We start from the raw sequence: 26,487 nt of genomic DNA, 5'->3' as shown, positions 1-26,487 counted from the left end.
AGTTCATACTATTAAAAAATATGCTGTGTGCCACTAAAGTGTTCGGGTTTGATTTAAAGAATAGGTGGCAACCCTAATCAACAGTCCTTACAAGAAGACCACGTTGCTTAAGGACTTTCAGCAGAAAAATAAATTTTTGTACAGGAGACCCAATTTTCCAAATTGGACTCAATCAAGTTAAAACGTTTTGCGTTATGGCACCTTGTCCCTGAACGGACAAGGCCCTACACGCAGGTATCACTTGGTACAGAATTCAGACCTATCCAACTGTAGCTTGCCATATACTTTGACAGGATGATACATTGTAATGCATTAGTTAACATTTCTCTACAATTTCCAAACTCATTATATCCTGCTGGAGTGAAAAATGTCATATGTTATTATTTAAGGTATTGAGGTATGAACATGCACTAAAGGCCAGTGTTAATTTTGAAGTCAAATTTCAATTTAGTTTTATTCTTATGCCGCCTACACACAATTAGAATTTCGGCCAGCAAAAGAACGATGAGAGCTTTTCATCGGAAAATGCAACCATGTGTATGCTCCATTGGAATTTAGCTAGCCGAATTCCCACCAGCAAAAATTTGATAGCATGTTCTCAATTTTCCTAATGGAAAAACTTTTTATCGGAAATTCCGATCGTGTATATGCAATTCCGACACGCAAAAACTCACACATGTTCAGATTCAACTATGAGATGGAGAAGTATTGAACTTCCTTTTTCTAGTCCCGTCGTACCGTGTTCTTGGTGGTCGGAATTTGGTGTGACCGTGTGTAGGCAAGACAGTTTGAGCGGAATTCCGTCGGAATTCCAACGGGAAAACCATCAGAGCTTTTTCCGACAAGAATTCCGATCATGTGTACGCGGCATAAGACCCCTTTCACACCAGGGAGTTGCAGGTGCTATAGCGTTAGAAATAGTGCCTGCAATCCACCCTAAAGAAGCTGCACCATTGTATGTAGTGTGAAAGCCCGAGGGCTTTCACACTACAGCGGAGCGCTGGCAGGACGTCAGAAAAAAGTCCTGCCAGCAGCTTCTTTGGAGCGGTGAAGGAGCGGTGTGTTTACCGCTCCTCCACCGCTGCTCCCCATTGAAATCAATGGGGCAGCGCTGTAATACTGCCGGCAAAACGCTGCTATTGCAGCGTATTGCCGGTGGTTTTAACCCTTTCACGGCCGCTAGCGGGGGGTAAAAGCGCCCCGCTAGCGCCCGAAATGCGCCGCTAAAACACCGCTAAAAATAGCCAACGCAATGGGAGGTGTGTTGTGAAAGGGGTCTAAGACTTTTGACTAAAATGCCATTTTAATTTTAGCCCTATTTTAGTCTTTTGACTGAAAAGCCATTTTAGTTTTAGTCGTATTTTAGTCAACTCAATTGTTTAAGTTTTAGTAGGCTAAAATAGTTTTCATTTAGTTGACTAAAATGTTTTAGTCATTTTTATCGATTAAATTAACACTGGAATGCACAATCTGAGAGTAGTGGTAAATTTCCGAGCTAGAGTTGGTATTTTTCTAGCAGGATTTGTTTTTCAATAAGATACCCTTATGCCCTGTACACACGATAGGATAAAGCCCGGCCATGTGTTTGCTCCATCAGACATTTGTTGTCTGATTTTTCGAACAAGCGTTTGAGAGCAGGTTCTCAAATTTTCCGACAACAAAACTTGTCAGAAATTCCGAGCATGTGTACACAATTCCAACGCACAAAGGTTCACTCATGCTTGGAATCAAGCAGAAGAGCCACACTGGCTATTGAACTTATTTTTTCTCGGCTTGTCGTACGTGTTGTACTTCACCGCGTTCTTGACGTTCGAAATTTCTGACATTTGTGTGACCGTGTGACCCTGTGCATGCAAGACAAGTTTGAGCCAACATCCTTTGGAAAAAATGTTTTTGGAAAATCCTATCATGTGTACAGGACATTACGATCGCACATATCAGCAATACGTATCAAGCCCTTGTTTGTCTACCAGGTGAACACTTTGAGATTTAGACCTTGGGTGAAATCAGGATTTCAAGTCAAGGGAACGTGAGAGGATTTATGTGCATATGGTTTTCTTAATCTATCCCATAGACTCAGAGAAAAGGATAGCGTAGGGCACATTATAGTTGGTCTCTCCCTGATCTGCAGATGATGCGATTTATTTATGCGACTAATTGGTTTGGTGGGGTGATGATTACATTTTCATCAGTAAAGGTTGAGATATCAGGGAATGATAGTGAATTATTTGTAAAAGTTGAGCAGCATGAAAGTATTTTGCCAAGTCCGGCACTCCTAGACCACCTCTAGACCATGGGAACAACAGAGATTGAATAATAAATAGAGCAGAAAGGATTTCGTGTAAAATGGCCAAAGGGAGGGGAGGTGGGAGAGGGGAGGTTTTAGAGGGGATTTTTTTTCCCCTCTTCCGTCTTCTCTTCCCTTCACTTGGGAGACTTTTTAATTAATTAATTAATTTTTTCTTCTTCAACTCTTTTTCATAAGTCATATGGGAGGTGGAAATTGACGCACTTGGGCTATGGTAATAAGGAAGGTGTTATGGGGGGGGGGTGGGAATAGAGGGGGTAGATTAAAAGGGGATTATGGCTTTTAGAAGCCTCATACACTAAGTTCTGGTGTGTTTTGTTTACCCCTCTGTCAAACCCTCCCCACAAGTCATATGGGAGGTGGGGAGGGATAAAACACTTTATTATTTAAGGAAGGGAAGCGGAAGGAAAGGGAAGAGGAGGAGGAAGTTGAGGAAGAAGAGAAGGAAATTTCCCCTTTTCCCTTTTTTATTTATTTTTTATTTATTTGTTGGGTAGTTGGGAGGGGGGAATATTAGATAAGGATGTTTTCATGCTTAAACATTTAGATATATGATTTATTGTGGATTTTAAATGGAAATGTTAAAACATCAATAAAAATTTGATAATAAAAAAAAAATACAAAGAGAACAGGATACTTTTTCATACTAGTACATGGCACAACAGGCACATATCAGGAATATGAAATGTTGGGTTTACATATTCTTTAAATCTTTAGTGTCCCCGAGTAGATCTTGCAGAAGTTGTTTTAGAAATGTTTGGCGTTTAAATTGAGTGGCACAAATTTGTATGTTGTTGCACCCCAAGCAATCTTTGAGGTCAGTGAATTTAACTTTCAGCCAGGTTACTTCTGCGTCTTGCTCATTGTGTGCATCTACTAAATGGTTATCTGCTATGGAAAATTCTCCAGGTGATTGATTCTGTCTCCAATGTCCTGCATAGTCACATCAAGTTTAGAGATCATTTTATTCTTATCTTGATAGGGGGAATTGTATTGGCAAAATACAATTTCTTTCACAGTCAGGTCTGATATAGACTGGCTGGTCACAGGGAAGTTTTCAATGGAGTGACGTGTGAGGGAGTTCTGTGCAGCCTGTGTATAGAGGCCAGTCTCTTGTAAGGTGGTGCTGTCTACTTCACCCTTTTTAATTTCTGTTTAACAGGGCTATGTGTGGACAGAGTGCCAGGTGGATATGCCTCACCCAATAGTGGTTGCTGTGTGTCATCAGGAGGTGGAGGAGTCCTCAGTGTGCCTGCTGTTAGATGAGACCGTTCGAAGTAGGGAACCACAAGATGACCCGCCACCATTCTTGTAGCATTGTGGTGCCACTGAGCAGTAGTAATCTAAGCCAGGAAAGGGGTACAGAATCGTGCAACTCATCTTGCCTCACTTCTCCAGTGACAACTTCTCTTTTGCTTGTTTTGGGTGCTAGTTTTTCTTGACGCACAGTGCCGGGACAAGGTAATTTAGAGCCCAAGGGGAACATGCCAAACTGCTCCCCCCCAGATGTATCAACATTATGTGTCATCAAAATACCCCCAACAAAAACACTGAGCACTAATCGCATGCTTACCCACTAAGCATAAATTTCCCCTACTCCCAGTAAATATCCTCCCTCCCTGCTGAAATTCCCTCCGCTTTGCCCCCCATTTCCCAAATCCTCAGGAACCCCCCCAAAAAAATGTACTTCCCAAAGCACAAATCCTCTACCCCTAAAATGTCCCCTCCCTAGTGCACATCTTCTCCCCCCACTTCAAATTTCCCACTACAAATTCCCCCCAAATCTCCCCTACTAGCACACATTTTCTTTCCCTCCCATCCCCCCTCCAAACACAAATACCCATAAATCAATATGTTTAGCAAACCCCCCACCCCAAATTTACCCTCTTATAGCAATACTTACCCCCTGTTGCCCCCCAAAATACCCCCTTCCAACACAAATCCCCCACCATCTCCCAATCTCCTTATGGCACCCCCTCACCCCACAGTGCCCAGGGCAGCCTCCCCACATGCCCCCCCCCCCCTGTCCCAGCCCTGATGACGCCGCTGCCACACCTGCATTCATTTGGTCGTGCACTGGGTTGTGCCAAGAATGTACACTGAGCTGTCTTTTACCCACCATGGAAGCATCATTTTATGGACTAAGCCACTATTACCTTTATCAGTTTACTAGGACCCAGTGACTTTTTGCAATCTCAGCCTCAAGCTGTTCCTCTATTCCATGTCATTTTAGTTAGAATAAACCGACAGGCTGCTTTCCCATTAGTATTATGACAGCTCTGAAAACCTCATACCTTCCTTTTCTGAATGTGCAGGTGACAAGCTAGTGACATCTGCATTGTACAGATATATCTTCATTAACAACCTTCTGTATCAGTCTTTTTTAGCTAAAAACTAAAGAATATAAAATAAATGAATTTATATCAGTAAAATAACACTGGCAATTGCTATTTGATGACCTTATACTGTATTTACTATCTGTAATAATTAAATGTAAGAATTTCACTGTGTTTTCTTACAGTTCATTTAGGACAAAACAATGTAACACAAAACCCAGCAATCACATTAGAGAGTGAGAATCGGGCATTTGTCTTTTTGACAGCTTAAACTCTATATATAAGAGAAGAAAGGACCACCTGTTTCCTCTTACCTCTGCTCTGTCTCAAGATCTTTCTTAGTTTGTCAGAACTAATAGAATGGTTGGGGGAAGGCGGCTTTTTAGCATTATGATGGGAGGAAATGAAAAAAAAATTGAGATGACTTAGAAGGATTTTCTCTGCGGTACCAATCTCTTGTATATTCGAAAACCATTAATTGAATCCCTCTCCTATTCAGAACAAGCCCACCCAGTCTGACCACAGAGAACTGTTATTTGCAGTTTTATTGCTACCTACAATCAGTGGTGTAATTTAGTCTGCGTTTTAAATGTTCTTAGGAATTTCTGCAGCATTTCCAATATAGGCTGAGGCCACACTGGTGAAAAGTAGAAAAAAGTTGTGTTTTTTTTCAGTGGCAGTTTGATTTTTCTAGCGCAAAGGAATGTATCAGCGTTTTTTTTTTTTTTTTTAGAGATAATAAGTTATCGAAATGGTTAGGTGAATCTATGGTCCCATGACATGCTGGGTCCTGATTATTCTTTCTTCTGGTTTGCAGAGTGAGAGGGTCTTCTAAGATAGCAAGGATAACTTGCCACAAATTTGTGGTAGTGTTGAATTGTAAGACTGTTGACTTGCTGCACATTTTCACTGGAAAGTTACACACTTGCAACAAAATTTAAGCACTAGTTCTAGTTGACACTTTTCCAATTTATAGCAAATTTGTGTAGCAAGTCTCTAGCAAGAGCAAAGTTGCAGTGGCGTAGTGTGGGTTGTCAGCACTTGGGGCAAGGCAGGTAGTTTGCACCCCTAATCCGTGGATTTACCTATTATCATCTTGCACCTAGAGGATGGCGCCATGCTCCTGCCACCATGGAACCTGACATGACATCAAGGGTAGCACACTCGGGACAGTGCCCCTCTAAATTTTGCACCTGGGGCCATAACTCATCTGCCCCCCCCCCATGCTACACCACTTCCAGGGCTGAACTTACCATTGGGCTTGAGCCCATGGGTCCCGCCCAATAGGGGGCCCTGCTGAGATACATAGCCGAATGTACTCGACTCGGCTCCGCTCACAGTCGCGCCCAGTCCCGTCCTATGATGGACATAATACAGGGACTGGGCGTGACTGTGAGCCGAGCCGTCTACTCTCGGCTCCGCTGGAGACTGCAAGAGGACCTGAGAGCTGCTGTAACAACATATTCCGGCGACCCTTCGCAGTTTGCTATGAAAGTGATGTTCCGTCGCTGCCATCTTGCTACACCCCACACTTGTCCATAGTATGGATACACTAAGAAGGGGTAAAGCGGACATGTTGTTACACCCACCGGAGTTTAGCATTTTAGACGTATTTATAACATTAAAGTTAGTATATAGAGAAATACAGTACTTAGAACTCCGTCTGACTACTTAAATATTGAATTTTAAAAGCAGCGAACTTCTGTCAGATTAGCAAACCTGTGAGATGAGCAGGGTTGCCACTGGTGAGTCCTGTACTTCACTATATAAACTGACTTTACTGTTATAAATACGTGTAAAATGCAAAACTCCAGTGGGTGTAACAACATGTCCGCTTTACCCCTTCTTAGTGTATCCTTACTGTGGATGAGTGAGGGGTGTATCAACATGGCGGCGATGGAACGTCACTTCCGTAGCAAACTGCGATGGGTCGCCAAATATGTCGTTACACCGCTAAGAGGACCCGGGAGCCACCGTGAAGACCCGAGAGCCACAGAGATACACAGGACTCTGTATCTCGGTGGCGCCATTTTTAAACTTCAAGACCGCAATGACAAGGCTGCAAATGACACTGGGGCAAGGCTGCAAATGACAAGGCTGCACTGACAAGGCTGCAAATGACACTGGACAAGGCTGCAGATGGACACTGATAAGGCTGCATTGATGGGCATTTAAAAGTAAGTTTTTTTCTTAAACTTCCCTCCTAAAAGTTTTTTTCCTTAAAATTCCCTCCTAAACTTGGGGTGTGTGTTATACGCTTGAACGTGTTATATGCTGATAAATACGGTAATGTATAGAAGGTAGGGCCCTAAAGTGACTGAAGCCCAGGGGCCCCCACCAAGTCCTGCCCTGACCACTGCCCAGGGACAATAGGTGCACACTGATTAAAAAAGCCTGGCCATGAGCAGGCTGATTAGAAGACTGCTGTCTCCTAAGAGGAAAAAAAGAGCATAATTAAGATGATCAAAGGAGTACTCTGGCCCTGGAGCATCAGATCCAAACTCCTTCACCAGTAGGAAAAGAAGCGGGGCAGGAAGAGAGGTGGGTGTACACCAGCCGCACTGCTTTCCCTATAAGCAGGGCGGCAGCACCTAGCCCGCTTTCATGTGCAGGAGGTGGGTCTGAGATCCTGCAACTGCATATACGGAAGGTGTTTGAGTGGAAGGCCTCAGCCTTTCTGTCCCTCCTCTCCTGGTTGCCAGGTGACTGGCAGCTGCAAGACCCGTGTGCAAACCGGGACCTTGACTTCAACATCGGCCTTGGTTGCTATGGAGTGGCTTGGTGGGCGGGGGACTGGTGAGACTCTTTCCACTCATCTCGCAAATGCAGCACATTGTCCACGGCCGGCCCTGCATCCCACACATCCACCCGGAGCAGCCCTGCAATCCACACATCCACCCGCGGCCAGCCCTTCAATCTGCACATCTACCCGCAGCAAGCCCTGCAATCCACACATCCAATCTGCAATCCACTCGTGGCTGGCTCTGCATGTCACAGTCAAACTCTTGCTAAGACACGTGGCACCGGTCCACCAGGCAAATGCCCGGTGTGCCCTATAGCCAGGCCAGGCCGCCGCCGCACATGACCCCATTCACCATTCACATCACCCCAGGCCAGCCACACAGCCTGAGACTGAACATGGCGGCCGGAGTGCAGCGCAACGGCGACATAGGACAGATGGATCCTGGAGTGGCACACACTGGCAATGGGATTTCGCCCCCCCCCCTAAATGTTGCGCCCCGGGCCATGACCTCCCTCCCCCCCATGGTACGTCACTGCCAGTGAGTATACTGCAAGGGCTCTGCAAGTCTACAGCATGAACATTCTGTCACAGTGACCCCTGTGGTGGGATGACTATTGCACAACATAACTGAACCAGAACTTCCAGCAGATTTGCAGAACGTTTGCAAAGAAAGTTGATCTGGAGTCATGCAATGTGAACTTGCTGCAATTATGCAAAAAACTTGTAGAGCCTGGCAAGTCTAGTGACAGCTAAGTCATTTTGCAGCACAATTGCTTGCTATCTGGGATAGTACAGGTGCCCATGTAATATTCAAGTGACATGGACACTTCCCATCCATTATTCATTGACAGGGATCTATTGGGGTCTTGAAGACTCTAGCAGTGATGTGGTAACATCATGATGAGGAGCAGCCATTAAATTGGTCAGTAGCAGGCCCAGACTGCAGCGATGAGACATCAATCTTCAGTTCCGGAAGAGGCTCTTGGGAAGGGGGGTGGGGGTCATGTGATAGTAGATGCAGGTGAGTAAAAAAGGGCTTTGAAATGTATGTGGAAATGGGTTAGCAAAACTGAGTGAAGAAGGGTTTGAACATCAGTCACCTTCTTATTGAATTACAATTGCGCGGTCATGCAGCACTGTACCCAGATCAAATTGTTATAATTTTTCCCCACAAATAGAACTTTCTTTTGGTGGTATTTGATCACCTCTGCGGTTTTTATTTTTTGCGCTATAAACAAAAGAAGAGTGACAAGTTTGAAAAAAATACAATATTTTTTACTTTTTGCTATAATAAATATCCAATATATTTTTTTTAAACACATTTTTCCCCAGTTTAGGCTGATATGTATTCTTCTACATATTTTTAGTAAAAAAAAAAAACGCAATAAGCATATATTGATTGGTTTGCGCAAAAGTTATAGCGTCTACAAAATAGGGGATAGATTTATAGCATTTTTATTATTGTAGCACTGACCCCCGAAGGAGCTGCTGGTTTGAATTGGGCTTACCGTTGCCTCACCTACTTGCTTTTCCATCTTGGGGATCCCGTGGTAAATGGCCCAAAAATTTTTGAAACTGACACTGAATCCTCTTTTGGGTTGTTTATTTAGAAAAAGACAAAGTCTGTTAAGGGAGGGTAGAGGGTTAGGGTTCAGGCACTTAAATTGCAAGGTGAAAGTATTAAGAGAATCCAGAGGATAAAACTGTTCCACAACTGGATTCAACAACCCCCGGATACACCTCTCTCACTAGGCCTAGCAGCCGGTGGGATGCTTGGTAAAGTCTCTGCCACAGACTTGTGAGATAAACATGAGCGTTACTGAAGGATGTAGATAAATTTAAAGAACTGACATATGGTACCAGTTTCTCTCAGCTGATCCGGCGATACCGTATGAATGTTTATCCAGGTTGCATCCTTCAACTAAGCCTCCAGGCTTCTTCAGAGAAACCAGCCTTGCGCACGATCTTCTCCTGAAAGAGTCCTCCCCTGGGGTTCCTCAGTTGCTGGGCCTCTCCCTTCTGATGGGACGGCACCGGACCATCCCTGGATCAGTAGGCTCCGAAATTCGCTCAGGCCTATCCCTTCAGTTGTGTTGCCTCGGGCTAGCCAGGTCCAAGACACAGGATGCATAGTTCCGCACCCCAGGCCTGGAGGGCCACGGGGCCAGGTCAGGAGGACCGCCAGAACCAAACAGACAGAAAGTACTCCCCTGCCAACAGCAGGAAACACTCCCACTGGGCTGGTTCCAAGAGATAAGTGGCATCCAATGCATCCAGCTAGAACGCGTTTCTACTCTTGCCGGCGGTGACAGCGACACCTGCAGTCAAGGAGAACCCAGTGCAACCCAGCTGGACTGGTACTGAAACCAGAAATTTAGAGAAATAATCCCGAAGCCAAACTGTGGCTTCAGGCAACTTAACTTTACAAAAACAATAGGGCCTGCTCGTCAGGATCAAGTGCTACATTATTATTATTTTTTTTTTTTTATTAGTAATGACGGCGATCTGCAATTTTTAGCGTGACTGCGATATTACGGTGATAATGGAAAAAATTATACCGCGCTAGGAAAAAACGTGAAAACAAATAAACTATATGTGAAACAGGCAGCAGCAATAGATGTGATATAACACCCAACAGATATACAGAAATAGAAAACTGCGCCAACCCTATACTAAAATAAATAACAAAAAATAGTGTCAAAATATGTAAGTAATTATCATTAAATGATTATAACGATAAAAAGAACACCTTAAGTGCATAAAAAACACAGCAATACATAAAGAAAAAATATCATAAACAAAAGTCCAATCATGGAAAGTTCATATGTGAGTCCAGATAAGCGTTTGTGACACCACAGTGATTCAACACGATCCAAAAGCGCATAAAGTGCCCGTCACCGTATATATTGAATGCGCTTACCAGAAAATAAACAAATTAGGGCGTTTGTATATATTCGATGGGTCCCATCAAAAGATATCCTCCTTTTTAGTGGGTCAGCTCTCCATCTCCCGGTTCTGAGATGTTGGACTGGGCTACGGAATCGAAACTATGAGCCCACACAGGGCAGTCAGGCCCGTAGATATCACACTGTGTGATATCTACGGGCCTGACTGCCCTGTGTGGGCTCATAGTTTCGATTCCGTAGCCCAGTCCAACATCTCAGAACCGGGAGATGGAGAGCTGACCCACTAAAAAGGAGGATATCTTTTGATGGGACCCATCGAATATATACAAACGCCCTAATTTGTTTATTTTCTGGTAAGCGCATTCAATATACGGTGACGGGCACTTTATGCGCTTTTGGATCGTGTTGAATCACTGTGGTGTCACAAACGCTTATCTGGACTCACATATGAACTTTCCATGATTGGACTTTTGTTTATGATATTTTTTCTTTATGTATTGCTGTGTTTTTTATGCACTTAAGGTGTTCTTTTTATCGTTATAATCATTTAACCCCTTCCCGCCGAGCGTACGCAGATCTGCGTACTCGGCTTCCGGGGGGTATACCGGGATGATGCCCGCACCTGCAGGCATCATCCCGGTACCGTCTTTTACAGCGGGCGATTGGCTATCCAGCCATAACAACCGATGCGGCTAAAAGCCGCTCGGCTGTTATGCCGGAGGAGCGGGAGGGGACGTCCCCCCCTCCCGCCGCCTCCCGCCGCTGTTACCGGTGCTCCCGCTCGATCGGGAGCACCGATTGCGTGTCCGATGGCTCCGGCCGCTGGGGAGGAACTGGAACGAAGCCGTAATCGGCTTCGTTCCAGTCTCCTCATAGTAAACACGGAAGCGACGTCATGACGTCACTTCCCGTTTACTCGGCTGCCAATGGCGCCGGTTTTAAAAAAATATCCGGTATTCAGAATCGCCGTTTTCGGCGATCTGAATACACTGAAGTGTAAAGGAGGGGTGGGGGGTCTTTTAGACCCCCGATCCCTCCATAAAGAGTACCTGTCACCACCTATTACTGTCACAAGGGATGTTTACATTCCTTGTGACAGCAATACAAGTGATCAAATTTTTTTTTTTTTTTTTAAACAATTTAGTAATTTTTAAATAAATAAAAAAAATAAAAAAATAAAAAAAAATTTTTTAAAGCGCCCGCCGTCCCCGCGAGCTCGCAAAGCAAAGAAAACGCATACGGAAGTCGCGCCCGCGTATGTAAACGGTGTTCAAATCACACATGTGAGGTATCGCCGCGATCGTCAGAGCGAGAGCAATAATTCTAGCACTAGACCTCCTCTGTAACGCTAACCTGGTAACCGTAAAAAATGTTTAAAGCGTCGCCTATTGAGAGTTTTAGGTACCGTACTTTGTCGTCAATCCACAAGTGCGTGCAATTATAAAGTGTGACATGTTTGGTATCTATTTACTCGGCGTAACATTATCTTTCAGATTATGCAAAAAAAATGGGATAATTTTACTGTTTTGTTTTTTTTAAATTAATGAAAGTGTACATTTTCCCAAAAAGTTGCATTTAAAACACCGCTGCGCAAATACCGTGTGACATAAAATATTGCAACAATCGCCGTTTTATTCTCTAGAGTCTCTGTTAAAAAAATATATATAATGTTTGGGGGTTCCAAGTAATTTTCTAGTAGAAAATATGGATTTTAACTTGTAAACACCAAATTCCAAAAACAGGCTTAGTCATGAAAGGGTTAATGATAATTACTTACATATTTTGACACTATTTTTTGTTATTTATTTTAGTATAGGGTTGGCGCAGTTTTCTATTTCTGGATATTACGGTGATATTGCGGCGGACATATCGGACACTTTTGACACATTTTTGGGACCATTCACATTTATACAGCAATCCGTGCTATAAAAATGCATTGATTACTGTATAAATGTGACTGGCAGGGAAGGGGTTAACACTAGGGGGTGATCGAGGGGTTAATTATGTTCCTAGGGAGTGATTCTAACTGTAGGGGGAGGAGACCAATCGGGGTTCCTCTTTACTGAGAAGACACCATCGGTCTCCTCTCCTCTGATAGGACCTAGATCTGTGTGTTTACACACACAGATTCACAGTCCTGCTGTGTTACCGGGCAATCACGTGTGCGCGGTGGACATTGTGGCCACCGGGCACGCGCATCGAGTCCCCAGTGACGCGATGGTGGGCCCCCTGGTGGGCCGGGAAGGTGAGAGCGTCATATGAGGCCCTCCCAGAATGAGAGCTGCGCCGCTTGGCCATCATATGACATCCGGAGGGCAGCAAGCAGTTAAAGGTACCCTCAGAGACAGTAGTGTTTTATTAACAATCAAATTAAAATATGTGTGAATCCAACACGAATCCTAAATTGCTGCACAATTTCTTTCTTGTATGCATAGATCAGATATTAAAGAGCATGCCCGCTTCTATATGGGAAAATCCACATAATGCCATTCACACTGCTCTAGACGCAGGGGTCTCCAAACTGTGGCCCTGCAGTTGTTCAGATACTACTATTCCCATCATGCTTGGTCATGTCTGTGAAGGTCAAAGTTTTATAATGCTTCATGGGATGTGTAGTTCCACAACAGCTGGATAGCCGTAGTTTGGAGATCCCTGCGTCTTGAGTAAAGTGTTATCAGACAAGCTACTGCATATACTCTATGAAGTAGCACCAACTATTTAACACTAGATGGTGCTGGAAAACCCTCTAGTAGCTTGTCTACGGATGCCATGTCATTACCCTCCAAGGTACTCTATTCAACAGATTTATAGCCCAAACAATAACATTTCGCAACTCTAGTCTGTGAGATTGTTTCTCAGCTTTGCAAAAATCTAACATGATATGACAGTTGTGTGCATGGAAGCCTTGACACTAATACACTTACTGATAAATGTTTACATTTGGCTTCTGCCTGTGTTACCACAAATTGGTACATGAACTACCAACTTCAACTTGTCCACACTTTGAGGAATCATCGTCATAAACACTGCAACTGAAAAATGAATAACAAATATGGAAATAAATAAACAGCTAATGACAAATACACTTATATTTCATTTATTAACAGACACAGATAAAATCCACTTCATTCTGCCCATCTTGACTGGCTGTCCTGGAGTGACTTTACTTCTCTGCATGTGGATGGAAATGAATCCATCCTGGCATCATGACCAGGTGCAAAGTGTGTTGAACCTTCTGGAGGCCAAGCATTTGCTACAAATGATGTACAAATATCTAATTTGAGTTGCCGTAAATCTTTCTAATGAACACAGCCTCCTACAGATTAAATATCAGGGTTCTTGTTAGAAAACATGCTGCAATAAAAAATATTTTATTGTAGAGACCTTTAGTGCACATCTGAAGATATGATGAGGATGCCATATTTCATACAATCATCTAAGGCCCCTTTCACACAAAGGGTCTGATCAGGTCCACCAAGCAATTATTCATGGGCCGGCGGGAGGTCCTACCTCTGATCAATCCAGTCCATTAAAAAAACAAAAAAACAGAAGTGTTTACTGTATGGAAGACCTCATGTATGAACTTAGAGACCAAACCTCAACCTGCAATAAAATCTGGGCCTGCTGGTTCTCCTTTAAGTTCTCCACTACCTTTTACGAAATTATGTCTAACCCTGATTGAAAATATGCAACACGTCATAGATGTTCAATAGTAAAGCTAATGTTATATGAATGTGAGGCAACTTCCAATCCCTTAAGTCTTAACCCTTATCCCCATTCCCATCTACCCCTTTTCCCCTCTCTTCTCCCCCACTTCTTCTATCTCAACGTCTCTTGTTTTGTTAATGGTATGTAAGAATGCAACTTCAGACTAGTTAAAGGTTCATGCTATGTACAGCTGTTCCTATTACTAGATATATTATACTGTGGAATACATGTTCCATTGGTGTATTGTTACTGATATTCTTTTTTACTAAGAATTTATTAAACAAACAAAAAAAAAACAGAAGGGGATCCATCCTCCTCCATCTAGGCGGATTGGAGGGTAGTCAGGTACAAATGGAGAGTGGATTCCTGGCTGCCTATAAAGCAAAGTAGGTTCTGTCCATCTCTGCTCTGCAGAAACTGAGTGGACATGAGTGTGTCATCCACCCGCTCTGCTCCAATCAGCAAGGGGAGAAAGCTGGCAGATCCCCTGCTGATCAAAATGGAGTCTGCTTCAAAATGGCCGCTGGAGATGCAGAAATTCACTGTAGTAGCCTGAAAAGATAAAAAAAAGGATTTGCCTATGGGACTTTTTGTGAATAGTGGTAAATAAAATGATACATCAGGTATAAAAAAATACAAAATGTATTTCATAAAAAAACACGTACAGTACAAAAATTTCATCATACAAAATAGATCACCAGTATATATTCAAAGTGCTTAAATAATTGTTTAAACATTGAATTGATAGTTGGCTGATCTCTATGCATTTCATGGGGCAAAACCCACTTCATCAGGAGACAGCTAAGGTTGGTTTTTTAGTATATATCTGTGGAAAAAACATGTCATAATAAGAGCAAGCAATTAGACAATTTAGGTGTCCGTTTATGAAGCAGTTAAATCTATTCACTGCTTCATTCTCTGGCATTCACAGAGAAGATCTTTCTCCTCTGTGTGCTAGTTTATGAAGCGGAGTAGATCGCTTCACCTTCGGAGGAGTGAAGAGATCTACAAACGCTTCCAGCACTGGAGAACGGCCCCTAATACTGGAATCTCGTGAGACCTTACGAGATTACAGTACTAGAAAATCACAGAAACACTGAGATGTCAGTTTATTAAGCAGTGATAAATTATCACTGCTCAATACACTGACAGACAGCATGGTTAATGCTAGTAAAATAAAGAGTCCCCCTACATTATATATATATGTATACACACACATTAATATATATATATATATATATATATATATATATATATATATATATATATATATACATATATATACACACACACATAAATATGACAGGGGGACATGGTTACAGTGTCGGGGGGTCTGAACGAGGTATAAGGAAGTTAAAAAATCTTCCTCTTTCCTCCTCAGATCCCCCCAGATTCTCTCTTCACTCCCCGATTCACCACCTCTGAGTTGGTGAATCGGGGAGGTGAATTCTGACACAGATCGCAGCTTCATAAACTGGCCGTTACTGTGCCAGTCTATGAGAATTCTCCATGTGTGGAGATAATCAGTGGGAGAACAAGTTCAAACACTTCTCCCCCGATTATCTCTGGTTCATAAACTGTTTATGGGCGGTGATCACTGCTTCATAAACGGACACCTTAAACCTTTAAAGTAGAACAGGAAATATTGTTTCATTTAAATTTCAAAGGGTATATTAGTTTGAATTGAAAAAGTCCAATGATGTGCCTTAAATATACTTACACTGAAGTAGGTACCCTCTGAAATAAAGGACCACAAAAATATAAGCTAAAAGATGGAATCAAATGACTCCTGGATCCTTGCGCTGTGGGAGGACCATCACAGCAGAAGTTCCAACCGGGAGCTGAGGGTGGTGAATGGACCTGGGGCTGGGCACACAAAAGGTAGGAGATTGTAAGGCTGGGAGGGGATGGGAAGGCGAGGTAAAAAAATAAAATAATTAAAAATGGGGAAGGACACATGAGTGCCAAATGTTTTGAGAAAAGTATCTCAAAATATTCTAAAGATAAATATATATTAGAAATGGACACTGCTATGGTAAAGCAGTAAAGTGTGTAGGTGTACTAGGAACAGTGCCCATAAATAAGTAAATGAAAGTGTGAGTGCAGTACTTGCAGTCAGCAATTGTCTCTTCCGAGTACTGCTAAACCATCTCAGGCTCAGCTCTGCACCCTCCCTGTCAATCATCTGGGACACGTGACAGGTCCCAGATAATTGCGTGGCCACTCACGGCGCCGTTTGCGCATGTACAGTGGGTGCTCGGCTGTAAAGCCACAGGCAGGCGCCCACACTTACAATGCCGGTGCCGCCGAATGGAGGGGGGGACGGGCGGGGCTTCGATCCCCCCGCATCGCTGGACCCTGTGACAGGTAAGTGTCCGATTATTAAAACTCAGCAGCTGCAGTATTTGTAGCTGCTGACTTTTAATTTTTTTTTTTTTTTAAATGGGCACCCCGCTTTAAAGAACACCTTTTGGTCATTGAAAATACACAAGACATTCTCTGAATGGTGCCAGTGCCAAGCAAGCAACCCCCTGTGTTCAGATAGCAAACCACTCGAGCAGCACCTGTTAAGAAACCATTGCTGACTGTATGTAGCACAGACACCTGTAGGGAATTCTGCATACTCAGCAGCCCCCTGGATGTCAGATATAAAGAATTAGATGTAACCAAGCTGGACCAATGCAAGATAAAAAAGATAATTCCTGGAGCTAAGCTTTAAATAAAGGTACAGCTGTCCTTTTAGAAAATGGTCTAGGTAACACTAAGGGGCTGGCTTCAAGCCTTGTGCATTCACATTTAGGCCTGGTTCACACTAATGCGACAATCGCTCTGACTTTGGAGAATTTGTCGCATCAGAAGTCGGACTCATGTATTGAATTGTATTGTAACTGTCTACCCTCATGTTGTAAAGCTCTGTGAATGGAAAACGACAAGGTCCAGCAGCCTTTGCGGCTGTGGACTTGTAGTTTTTAATGAACTGCCACGTTGCTGTAAGCGCTGTGGTAGTTCATACATTCTTCCTGTCGGCATGTATTGGCTTCCTCGTAGGAAGGTACAAGCAAGCTGATACACTGTCAGATCTGTAGGAGACCTGCATGGCATCTGAGATCTGCTGATCGCTGGTGCAATGCTTTAGAGGGTCCAAAAAATAATAAATGTCCATTTATTATTTTTTTGTAAAAAGGTGAACTGATCCCTTCAGCTCATTCAATTAAGCTTTGACAGTATAAGGGGGAACCAGGCCTAAAACCTGGAAGCTACCGTATATACTCGAGTATAGGCCGACCCGAATATAAGCCGAGGCCCCCAATTTACCCCCAAAAAAACTGGCAAACTTATTGACTCGTGTATAAGCCGAGGGTGAGACATGCCTGTCCATCCCTGTGTGTGTGTCCGTCCATCCCTGTGTGTCCGTCCATCCCTGTGTGTCCGTCCATCCCTGTGTGTCCGTCCATCCATCCCTGTGTGTGTGTGTGTCCATCCATCCATCCATCCCTGTGTGTGTGTGTCTCCATCCATCCATCCCTGTGTGTGTGTGTCTCCATCCATCCATCCATCCATCCCTGTGTGTGTGTGTCTCCATCCATCCATCCATCCATCCCTGTGTGTGTCTCCATCCATGTGTGTGTGTGTGTGTGTGTGTGTGTGTGTGTGTGTGTGTGTGTGTGTGTGTGTCCAGCCTACCTTTGTCCCGAGCCTCCGTCCCGTGCCTTGCCTCCTTGCCTCCGTCCCGTGCCGTGCCTTGCCTCCTTGCATCCGTCCCGTGTCGTGCCTTGCCTTGCCTTGCCCCCGTCCCGTCCCGTCCCGTGCCGTGCCGTCCCGTGCCCTCTTCGTCGGCGGCCATTGTAAAGTTCAAAAGCTGCGCCGCCGCCTTCGCCTGTGATAGGCGGAACACTGAATTTCCCAGCAGCCTGTGTTCCGCCTATCACAGACGTCGTATCATCCTCGTCCGTAGTACGAGGATGATACGATGTCCGTGATAAGCGGAACACAGGCTGCTGGGAAATTCAGTGTTCCGCCTATCACAGGCGAAGGCGGAGCCGGAGGCGCGGCTTTTGAATAGAATGGCCGCTGTCTGTCTGCTCGACACGCTGATCGAGCGGGCAGACAGCGATGACTCGAGTATAAGCCGAGGGGGGCACTTTCAGCCTCAAAAAAGAGGCTGAAAATCTCGGCTTATACTCGAGTATATACGGTAATTGGTTTCAGAGCTTCACCAGGTTTTTCACTTTCCAGTTTTAGTAAATCAACCCCTTAGTGCTCTTAATTGAGACATGTACACACTATAGAGGGATACAGTATGCTTTGTTCAAGGTAAGTTACTCACATATTCCTGGTGCTTTCAGCGGACCAGGCTACATCAAACAATCGTATAATATCCCCAAAGAGCCGCACAGTCCCTAACTACCCGTAAACTCCCCACTCCTCGTGAAGATACGGGCGCCTCCACCGTCCTAAGAGCGGGGGGGGGGGTTAAGGTCGCGCTATGGATTGTAATTCTGGTAAGAGCGGCCCCTATTTTAATTTCAACCCAATGTGGGTGGAAACAGAGAAGTAAAGTGGCTCCAGAGGACGTCTTTGATGACGAAACGCGTAGGGCGTGGCCAGACAGCATACACCTCTAACTCATACGGCGAGGCAGCCGAACGGGATCTTTCCTTCCCTTCCTTTTGAAGCATATCCGAACGAATGTTTGTGAGTAATTTTGTCTATTTAATAAAAATGGAATTTTAAAAACATACTATACCATGGATATGCCTCTTACTCATTACATATAATCGAGCACGGTATATGAACGGAGGAACGAGGGACTCCCAGAACCACAATAGAGGCAAGCCAGAGAGCAACACAGTGGCTGATACTGTGAAGGCTGATCCACCCCGGACGGGGTCATAACTCTGGTGAGAGCAATTGCATAAGTGGTCACAGAGCACCGGGAGCAACATTTGAAGTCACCTTCCCTCTTCCCTTCACCTCCACTTATAGAGGAAACCCCACCACTTTTCTCATCATTTTTTAGGACACCATTTTTTTTGGGACACTATTTACCATCAATTCTATTTTCATTTTCATTTTTATTTTTATTTTTATATTTATTTTTATATTTTTATTTTTATTTTTATTTTTATTTAAAATTTTATCACATTTTTTTCACCTTTTGTATTTTTCCGCATTTTTCATCCCATATAATTATTTTCGCACGTACCTTTAACCACAGTTGCACCAAGTGAGGATTCGATATGTGAAACATATGTGAGACACGCTGATCGAGCGGGCAGACAGCGATGACTCGAGTATAAGCCGAGGGGGGCACTTTCAGCCTCAAAAAAGAGGCTGAAAATCTCGGCTTATACTCGAGTATATACGGTAATTGGTTTCAGAGCTTCACCAGGTTTTTCACTTTCCAGTTTTAGTAAATCAACCCCTTAGTGCTCTTAATTGAGACATGTACACACTATAGAGGGATACAGTATGCTTTGTTCAAATTTAATGTCTGAGGTTTAACCACTTGCTGGCCGCCGCATGTAGATTTACGTCGGCAGAATGGCATGGCTGGCAAATGGGCGTACAGGTACGTCTCTTTGAATTTGCCGCCGTGTGGTCACGTGCGCGCCACCGGCAGAGTGTGCGTGATACTGCCGGGATCTCTGTGAGTAGGATCGCGGGTCCCGCGGACTCGATGTCTGCAGGGATACCAGAGATCATCTCACGGAGTTGAAGAACGGGGAGATGCTATTGTAAACAAGCATCTCCCTGTTCTGCCTAGTGACAGCCCCTCCCCCTAACAGTTAGAATCACTCCCCAGGACACACTTAACCCCTTCGTAACCAGCTAGTCATTAACCCCTTCACTGCCAGTGTAATTTTTACAGTAATCAGTGCAATGTTATAGCACTGATCACTGTAAAAATGACAATGGTCCCCAAAATGTGTCAGAATTGTCCGATGTGTCCGCCTTAATGTTGCAGTCTCGATAAAAATCGCAGATCACCGCCATTACTAGTAAAAAAAAAATTTATGAATAATAAAAATGCCATAAAACGAACCCCTATTTTGTAGATGCTATAACTTTTGCGCAAACCAATCAATAAACGCTTATTGCGATTTTTTTTTTTACTAAAAATATGTAGGAGAATACGCATCGGCCTAAACTAAGGGAAAAAAAAAATTTATATATTTTTTGGGAATATTTATTATAGCAAAAAGTTAAGAATAGTGCCACATCGCACGACCAATTGTCAGTTAAAGCGACGCAGATCGCAAAATGTACGCTGGTTTATGGCCAGAAAAATGGTCCGGGGCTTAAGTGGTTAAAAATCTTAATTTCCCTGTTTTTTAGATTTTTAGTATGTGGCTGGTAGAAGGTTTCCTCTGTGTGGTCTGGAACCAAGCTCAGGAAAACCATAAAAAGTGTCAGCTTTTAGTACATTGAAACATATGTTTGGTATATTTTAAAATATTCCAAATAAATACAGAAAAAAAGAGAAATGGAACATTTACAAAATAGGTTATTTGGTAAATGTATGAATCATTTTTTTCCCCAAAGAAATGTGCGCTTTGTAAGATGTTTGACAGCAGAGAAGTGTAGGGAAAGCTTAATGGATAGTAGACTTCCAGCTATAAGATGCTACGTAGGAGGAGCACCCATAGACAGAAGGTAACATTCAGATATATCTAGCCGAGGAATGGAGACATCTTCATTTTTTTCCCATAGAAATGATAGCTCTGCTGAAGCTATAATAGAACTATGTTATTTAGTTATTTTCAATACAACGGCACTCAGGAAGAACAGAACCTGCATTGAGTATAACATATGCAATGTCATTGATGGACGGAGTTTTTACTCTTTCTGTGGACTTTGATGAGACAAATTGAAATGTATTCTGCCCTAACATTTAACTTACCATCTGCTTGACTGGAGATATAGGCCAAGAGCCGTTGGGCATGTGCTCATAGAAATTAGACACATAATCAGCGATACAGAATGTGTCAGCTGTTTATTTATGTTAGCATCATGTGTACACTGCTACTCCATCTGTGATACAGGCAATGCATGATTCACTATCTACATATATATTTACATTATATCCTGCCATATGCTTCTAGATTGTAAGCTCTAATGAGCAGGGCCCTCTGATCCCTCCTGTATTGAATTGTATTCTAACTGTACTGTCTGCCCTCATGTAAAGCGCTGTGATATCATTTCCTATGACATTTGCTCATAGGCCTTGCAGCACTAGGGTCCTCTGTTCAAATCCCAATCAGGACACTACCTGCATGGAGTTTGATTGTTCTCCCTGTACTTGCTTGCATGGATTTCCTTTAGATTCTCTTGCCCACCCCGCACTCCAGAGACCCTCCATCCAAATATGAATGTTACTTGCAATATACAAAATATCAACTCATATATACAGTTCAGTGTAAAAGTAATATAAATAAATAAATGTGAATGCATTTCATGCAAAAAAAAGTTCAATCAAGTGGAATACAAGTGTAGTGTGTTAATCAACAAATCATATCCATTGATAACTTCTTAATCTGATTGCTTCATACGATGGTGCTCCAAAATTGAAAACCAGTGTGCCACTACTTTCGTGCTCTCCCCCCCCCCCCCCCCCCCACCGTGATATTATCCTCACCTCAGGGTTTTGTGACTTAACAATTAAGTTTGGTCAGACAGAGCTGGAGAGCCTCTCCTGGGCTCAATCAGATTGGGCTTTCCAGGCTTCCCTGGTACATGTGGATGAAAACAAGCTCCAATAGTGCTTATACCATTTTTAAAAATACTTTATTTGTAAAAGCAGGTAAGTTACTCACATATTCCTGGTGCTTTCAGCGGACCAGGCTACATCAAACAATCGTATAATATCCCCAAAGAGCCGCACAGTCCCTAACTACCCGTAAACTCCCCACTCCTCGTGAAGATACGGGCGCCTCCACCGTCCTAAGAGCGGGGGGGGGGGTTAAGGTCGCGCTATGGATTGTAATTCTGGTAAGAGCGGCCCCTATTTTAATTTCAACCCAATGTGGGTGGAAACAGAGAAGTAAAGTGGCTCCAGAGGACGTCTTTGATGACGAAACGCGTAGGGCGTGGCCAGACAGCATACACCTCTAACTCATACGGCGAGGCAGCCGAACGGGATCTTTCCTTCCCTTCCTTTTGAAGCATATCCGAACGAATGTTTGTGAGTAATTTTGTCTATTTAATAAAAATGGAATTTTAAAAACATACTATACCATGGATATGCCTCTTACTCATTACATATAATCGAGCACGGTATATGAACGGAGGAACGAGGGACTCCCAGAACCACAATAGAGGCAAGCCAGAGAGCAACACAGTGGCTGATACTGTGAAGGCTGATCCACCCCGGACGGGGTCATAACTCTGGTGAGAGCAATTGCATAAGTGGTCACAGAGCACCGGGAGCAACATTTGAAGTCACCTTCCCTCTTCCCTTCACCTCCACTTATAGAGGAAACCCCACCACTTTTCTCATCATTTTTTAGGACACCATTTTTTTTGGGACACTATTTACCATCAATTCTATTTTCATTTTCATTTTTATTTTTATTTTTATATTTATTTTTATATTTTTATTTTTATTTTTATTTTTATTTAAAATTTTATCACATTTTTTTCACCTTTTGTATTTTTCCGCATTTTTCATCCCATATAATTATTTTCGCACGTACCTTTAACCACAGTTGCACCAAGTGAGGATTCGATATGTGAAACAGATAATCGGATTATATATATTTTATATTCCCATCTTCATACTATTGGTTTTCACCTTTTTACCCTTATAGTCCTTTTTTTCACATTACTAGCGATTGTATTTGTGCATTTTGATATTGACACTATTCGTTCACAGGCACTCTGCACTTTAATATTGTTATTTAGTAACTGTATGTTGCTTTAATTGATCCATGGCTCATTAATTTATGATTCCAATGACATTTATGGTTTTTAAGATATAATGATTGTTTGTTGACATCCATTGATAAGCACATATATACACGTATTACCAGTTGGTATCACATATTTATATTTTTATTTTATTTATTTTATTATCCAGCAAGCTGGAAAATTTCTGTTTATTGCCTCTACCGTCCTCACCCCTTCCCTACGCATGTCGACACAAGGGCCACGTGTCTTCCTCAGGGAAATTTCTATTGGACGATAGGCTTAATCACTTGGCTAGTGATCCTGGCCATCGCCTTCTTCCCTTCTCCACAGATGGCTTTGGGGAAACACACAGCCAACAGTAATGGCCGCCCGCCATTACAGGCAGTTGGAGACTGTGCGGCTCTTTGGAGATATTACACACCGCTTGTTTTATGTAGCCTGGTGCGTTGGAAGCACCAGGAATATGTGAGTACCTTACCTGCTTTTACAAATAAAGTATTTTTTTAAATGGTATAAGCACAATTGGAGCTTGTTTTCATCCATATGTACCAGGGAAACTGATATAAGGTTCAACTTAGAAGCCTGGAGATCCCATCAATTCGACTGAGCCCAGGAGAGGCTCGCCAGCGCTGTCTGACCAAACGTAATTGTTAGGGCACACATCCTGAGGTGAGGATAATGGATAATATCACGGGGGGGGGGGGGGGGGGTAACACACTGGTTTTCCCTTTTGGAGCACCATCATATGAAGCAATCAGATTAGGGAGTTATCAATGGACATGATTTGTTGATGAATGTTTTTAAAGATGCACTTGTATTGCACTTGATTGGACTTTTTTTTTTGCATGAAATATATTAACGTTTATTTATATTCCTTTTACACTGAACTGTATATATGAGTTGATATTTTATATAGTGCACGTAACATTGCACTTTTATTGATTGATTTGTTTATAGCACATGCATATGGGACTGTGAGCAGTGTCAGGAGCTGGTTCATGCACATAGCTCGCAAGCCTTTCATTTTGCTTTAACATGCTAGTAGGTTAATTGGCTCTTGTGTAAATTGGCCTCAGTATGTGTGTGAATTTATGCATGCATGGTGGATAAGGACCTTGGATTGCAATCTACTTGGAGACTGGTGTGAATGTACAATGCGTTAAGCACTGCGTAAATTGTTGGCATCATATACAGTATCTCGAAAAAGTGAATACACCTCTCACATTTTTGTAAATATTTTATTATATCTGTGACAACACTGAAGAAATGACACGTTGCTACAATGTAAAGCAGTGAATGTACAGCTTGTATAACAGAATATAATATGCTGTCCTCTCAAAATAACTCAACACACAGCCATTAATGTCTAAACCACTGGCAACAAAAGTGAGTACCCCCAAGTGAAAATGTCCAAATTGGGCTCAAAGTGTCAATATTTTGTGTGGCCACCATTATTTTGCAGCACTGCCTTAACCCTTTTGGGCAGGGAGTTCACCAGAGCTTCACAGGTTGGCACTGGAGTCCTCTTCCACTCCTCCATGACGACATCACAGAGCTGGTGGATGTTAGAGACCTTGTGCTCCTCCACCTTCCATTTGAGGATGCCCCACAGATACTCAATAGGGTTTAGGTCAGGGGACATGCTTGGCCAGTCCATCACCTTTACCCTCAGCTTCTTTAGCAAGGCAGTGGTCGTCTTGGAGGTGTGTTTTGGGTCGTTATCATGTTGGAATACTGCCCTGTGGCCCAGTGTCCGAAGGGAGGGGATCATGCTCTGCTTCAGTATATCACAGTACATGTTGGCATTCATGGTTCTCTCAATGAACTATAACTCCCCAGTGCTGACAGCACTCATGCAGCCCCAGACCATGACACTCCCGCCACCATTTTCGACTGTAAGCAAGACACACTTGTCTTTGTACTCCTCACCTGGTTCCCACGACACACGCTTGACACCATCTCAACCAAATACGTTTATATTGGTCTCATCAGACCACAGGACATGGTTCCAGTAATCAAACTGTTTGCAAACTTTTTTTGCATCATCTTTAGAAGAGGCTTCCTTTGGGAATGACAGCCATGCAGACCAATTTGATGCAGTGTGTGGCATATGGTCTGAGCACTGACAGGCTGACCCCCCACCCCTTCAACCGCTGCAGCAATGCTAGCAGCACTCATACATCTATTTCCCAAAGACAACCTTTGGATATGACGCTGAGCATGTGCACTCAACTTCTTTGGTCGACCATGTCGAAGCCTGTTCTAAGTGGAACCTGTTATACTAAACCACTGCATAGTCTTGGCCACCATGCTGCAGCTCAGTTTCAGGGTCTTGGTAATCTTCTTATAGCCTAGGCCAGTGATGGCGAACCTTGGCACCCCAGATGTTTTGGAACTACATTTCCCATGATGCTCAACTACATTACAGAGTGCATGAGCATGATGGGAAATGTAGTTCCAAAACATCTGGGGTGCCAAGGTTCACCATCACTGGCCTAGGCTATCTTCATGTAGAGCAACAATTCTTTTTTTCAGCTCCTCAGAGAGTTCTTTACCATGAGGTGCCGTGTTGAGCTTACAGTGACCAGTATGAAAGAGTGAGAGCAATAAACCAAATGTAACACACCTGCTCCCCATTCACACCTGAGACCTTGTAACACTTAGCCCTTGTACACAAGGTCGGACATTCCGACAGAAAATGTCTGATCGGACCGTTTTGTCGGATAATCCGACCGTGTGTGGGCTCCATCGGACTGTTTCCGTCGGAATAACCGACCGACAAAGTTTTAGAGCTGGGCTATAAAATTTTCCGACAACATGGTCCGATGGGACTTTGTCCTATTGTTTGTAGAGAATTCCGATCGGACAAAGTGCCACGCATGCTCAGATCAAATTCCTTGACCAAAGCTATTGGCTACTAGCCTGAACATAGTCCCGTCGTAACGAAATAACGTCACCACGTTCTGAACGATTGGATTTTCCGACAACTTTGTCCGACCATGTGTATGCAACACAAGTTTCGGACAAAATCCGTCAGACAAAATCCAACGGATTTTGTTGTCGGAATATCCGACCGCGTGTACAAGGGCTAACAAGTCACATGACATCGGGGAGGGAAATTGGACTATTGGCTAATTGGACCCAATTTAGACATTTTTCCTTAGGGGTGTACTCTCTTTTGTTGCCAAGGGTTTAGACAATAATGGCTGTGTGTTGAGTTATTTTGAGGGGACAGCAAATTTCAGTTATGCAAGCTTTACACACGCTACTTTACTTGTAGCAAAGTGTCATTTCTTCACATAAAAAGTTGTAATAAAATATTTACAAAAATATGAGGGGTGTACTCACTTTTTTGTGAGATACTGTAACTATCTATAATAAATAAATAACAATTCAGATCAGCTGACTTATCTTCAATGAGGATTAAGCAATTGCTTAATATCGAATCCCAGAGAATTGGTTTCTCCAGTCATGGTAAACATTTTTAAACTTCTGCTGCCATTCCTGAAATGAAAGACTGTCTTCTGCCTAAACAGATTTTCTTGATTTGATCAGAAAGGATAAGGATAAAATCCT

Source organism: Lithobates pipiens, unplaced genomic scaffold (assembly GCF_037356315.1).
Source record: "Lithobates pipiens isolate NorthernLeopardFrog02 unplaced genomic scaffold, aLitPip1_a1.2 Scaffold_18, whole genome shotgun sequence".
NCBI classification, from domain to species: Eukaryota; Metazoa; Chordata; class Amphibia; order Anura; family Ranidae; genus Lithobates; species Lithobates pipiens.
Note: the sequence above shows the minus strand (reverse complement) of the source record.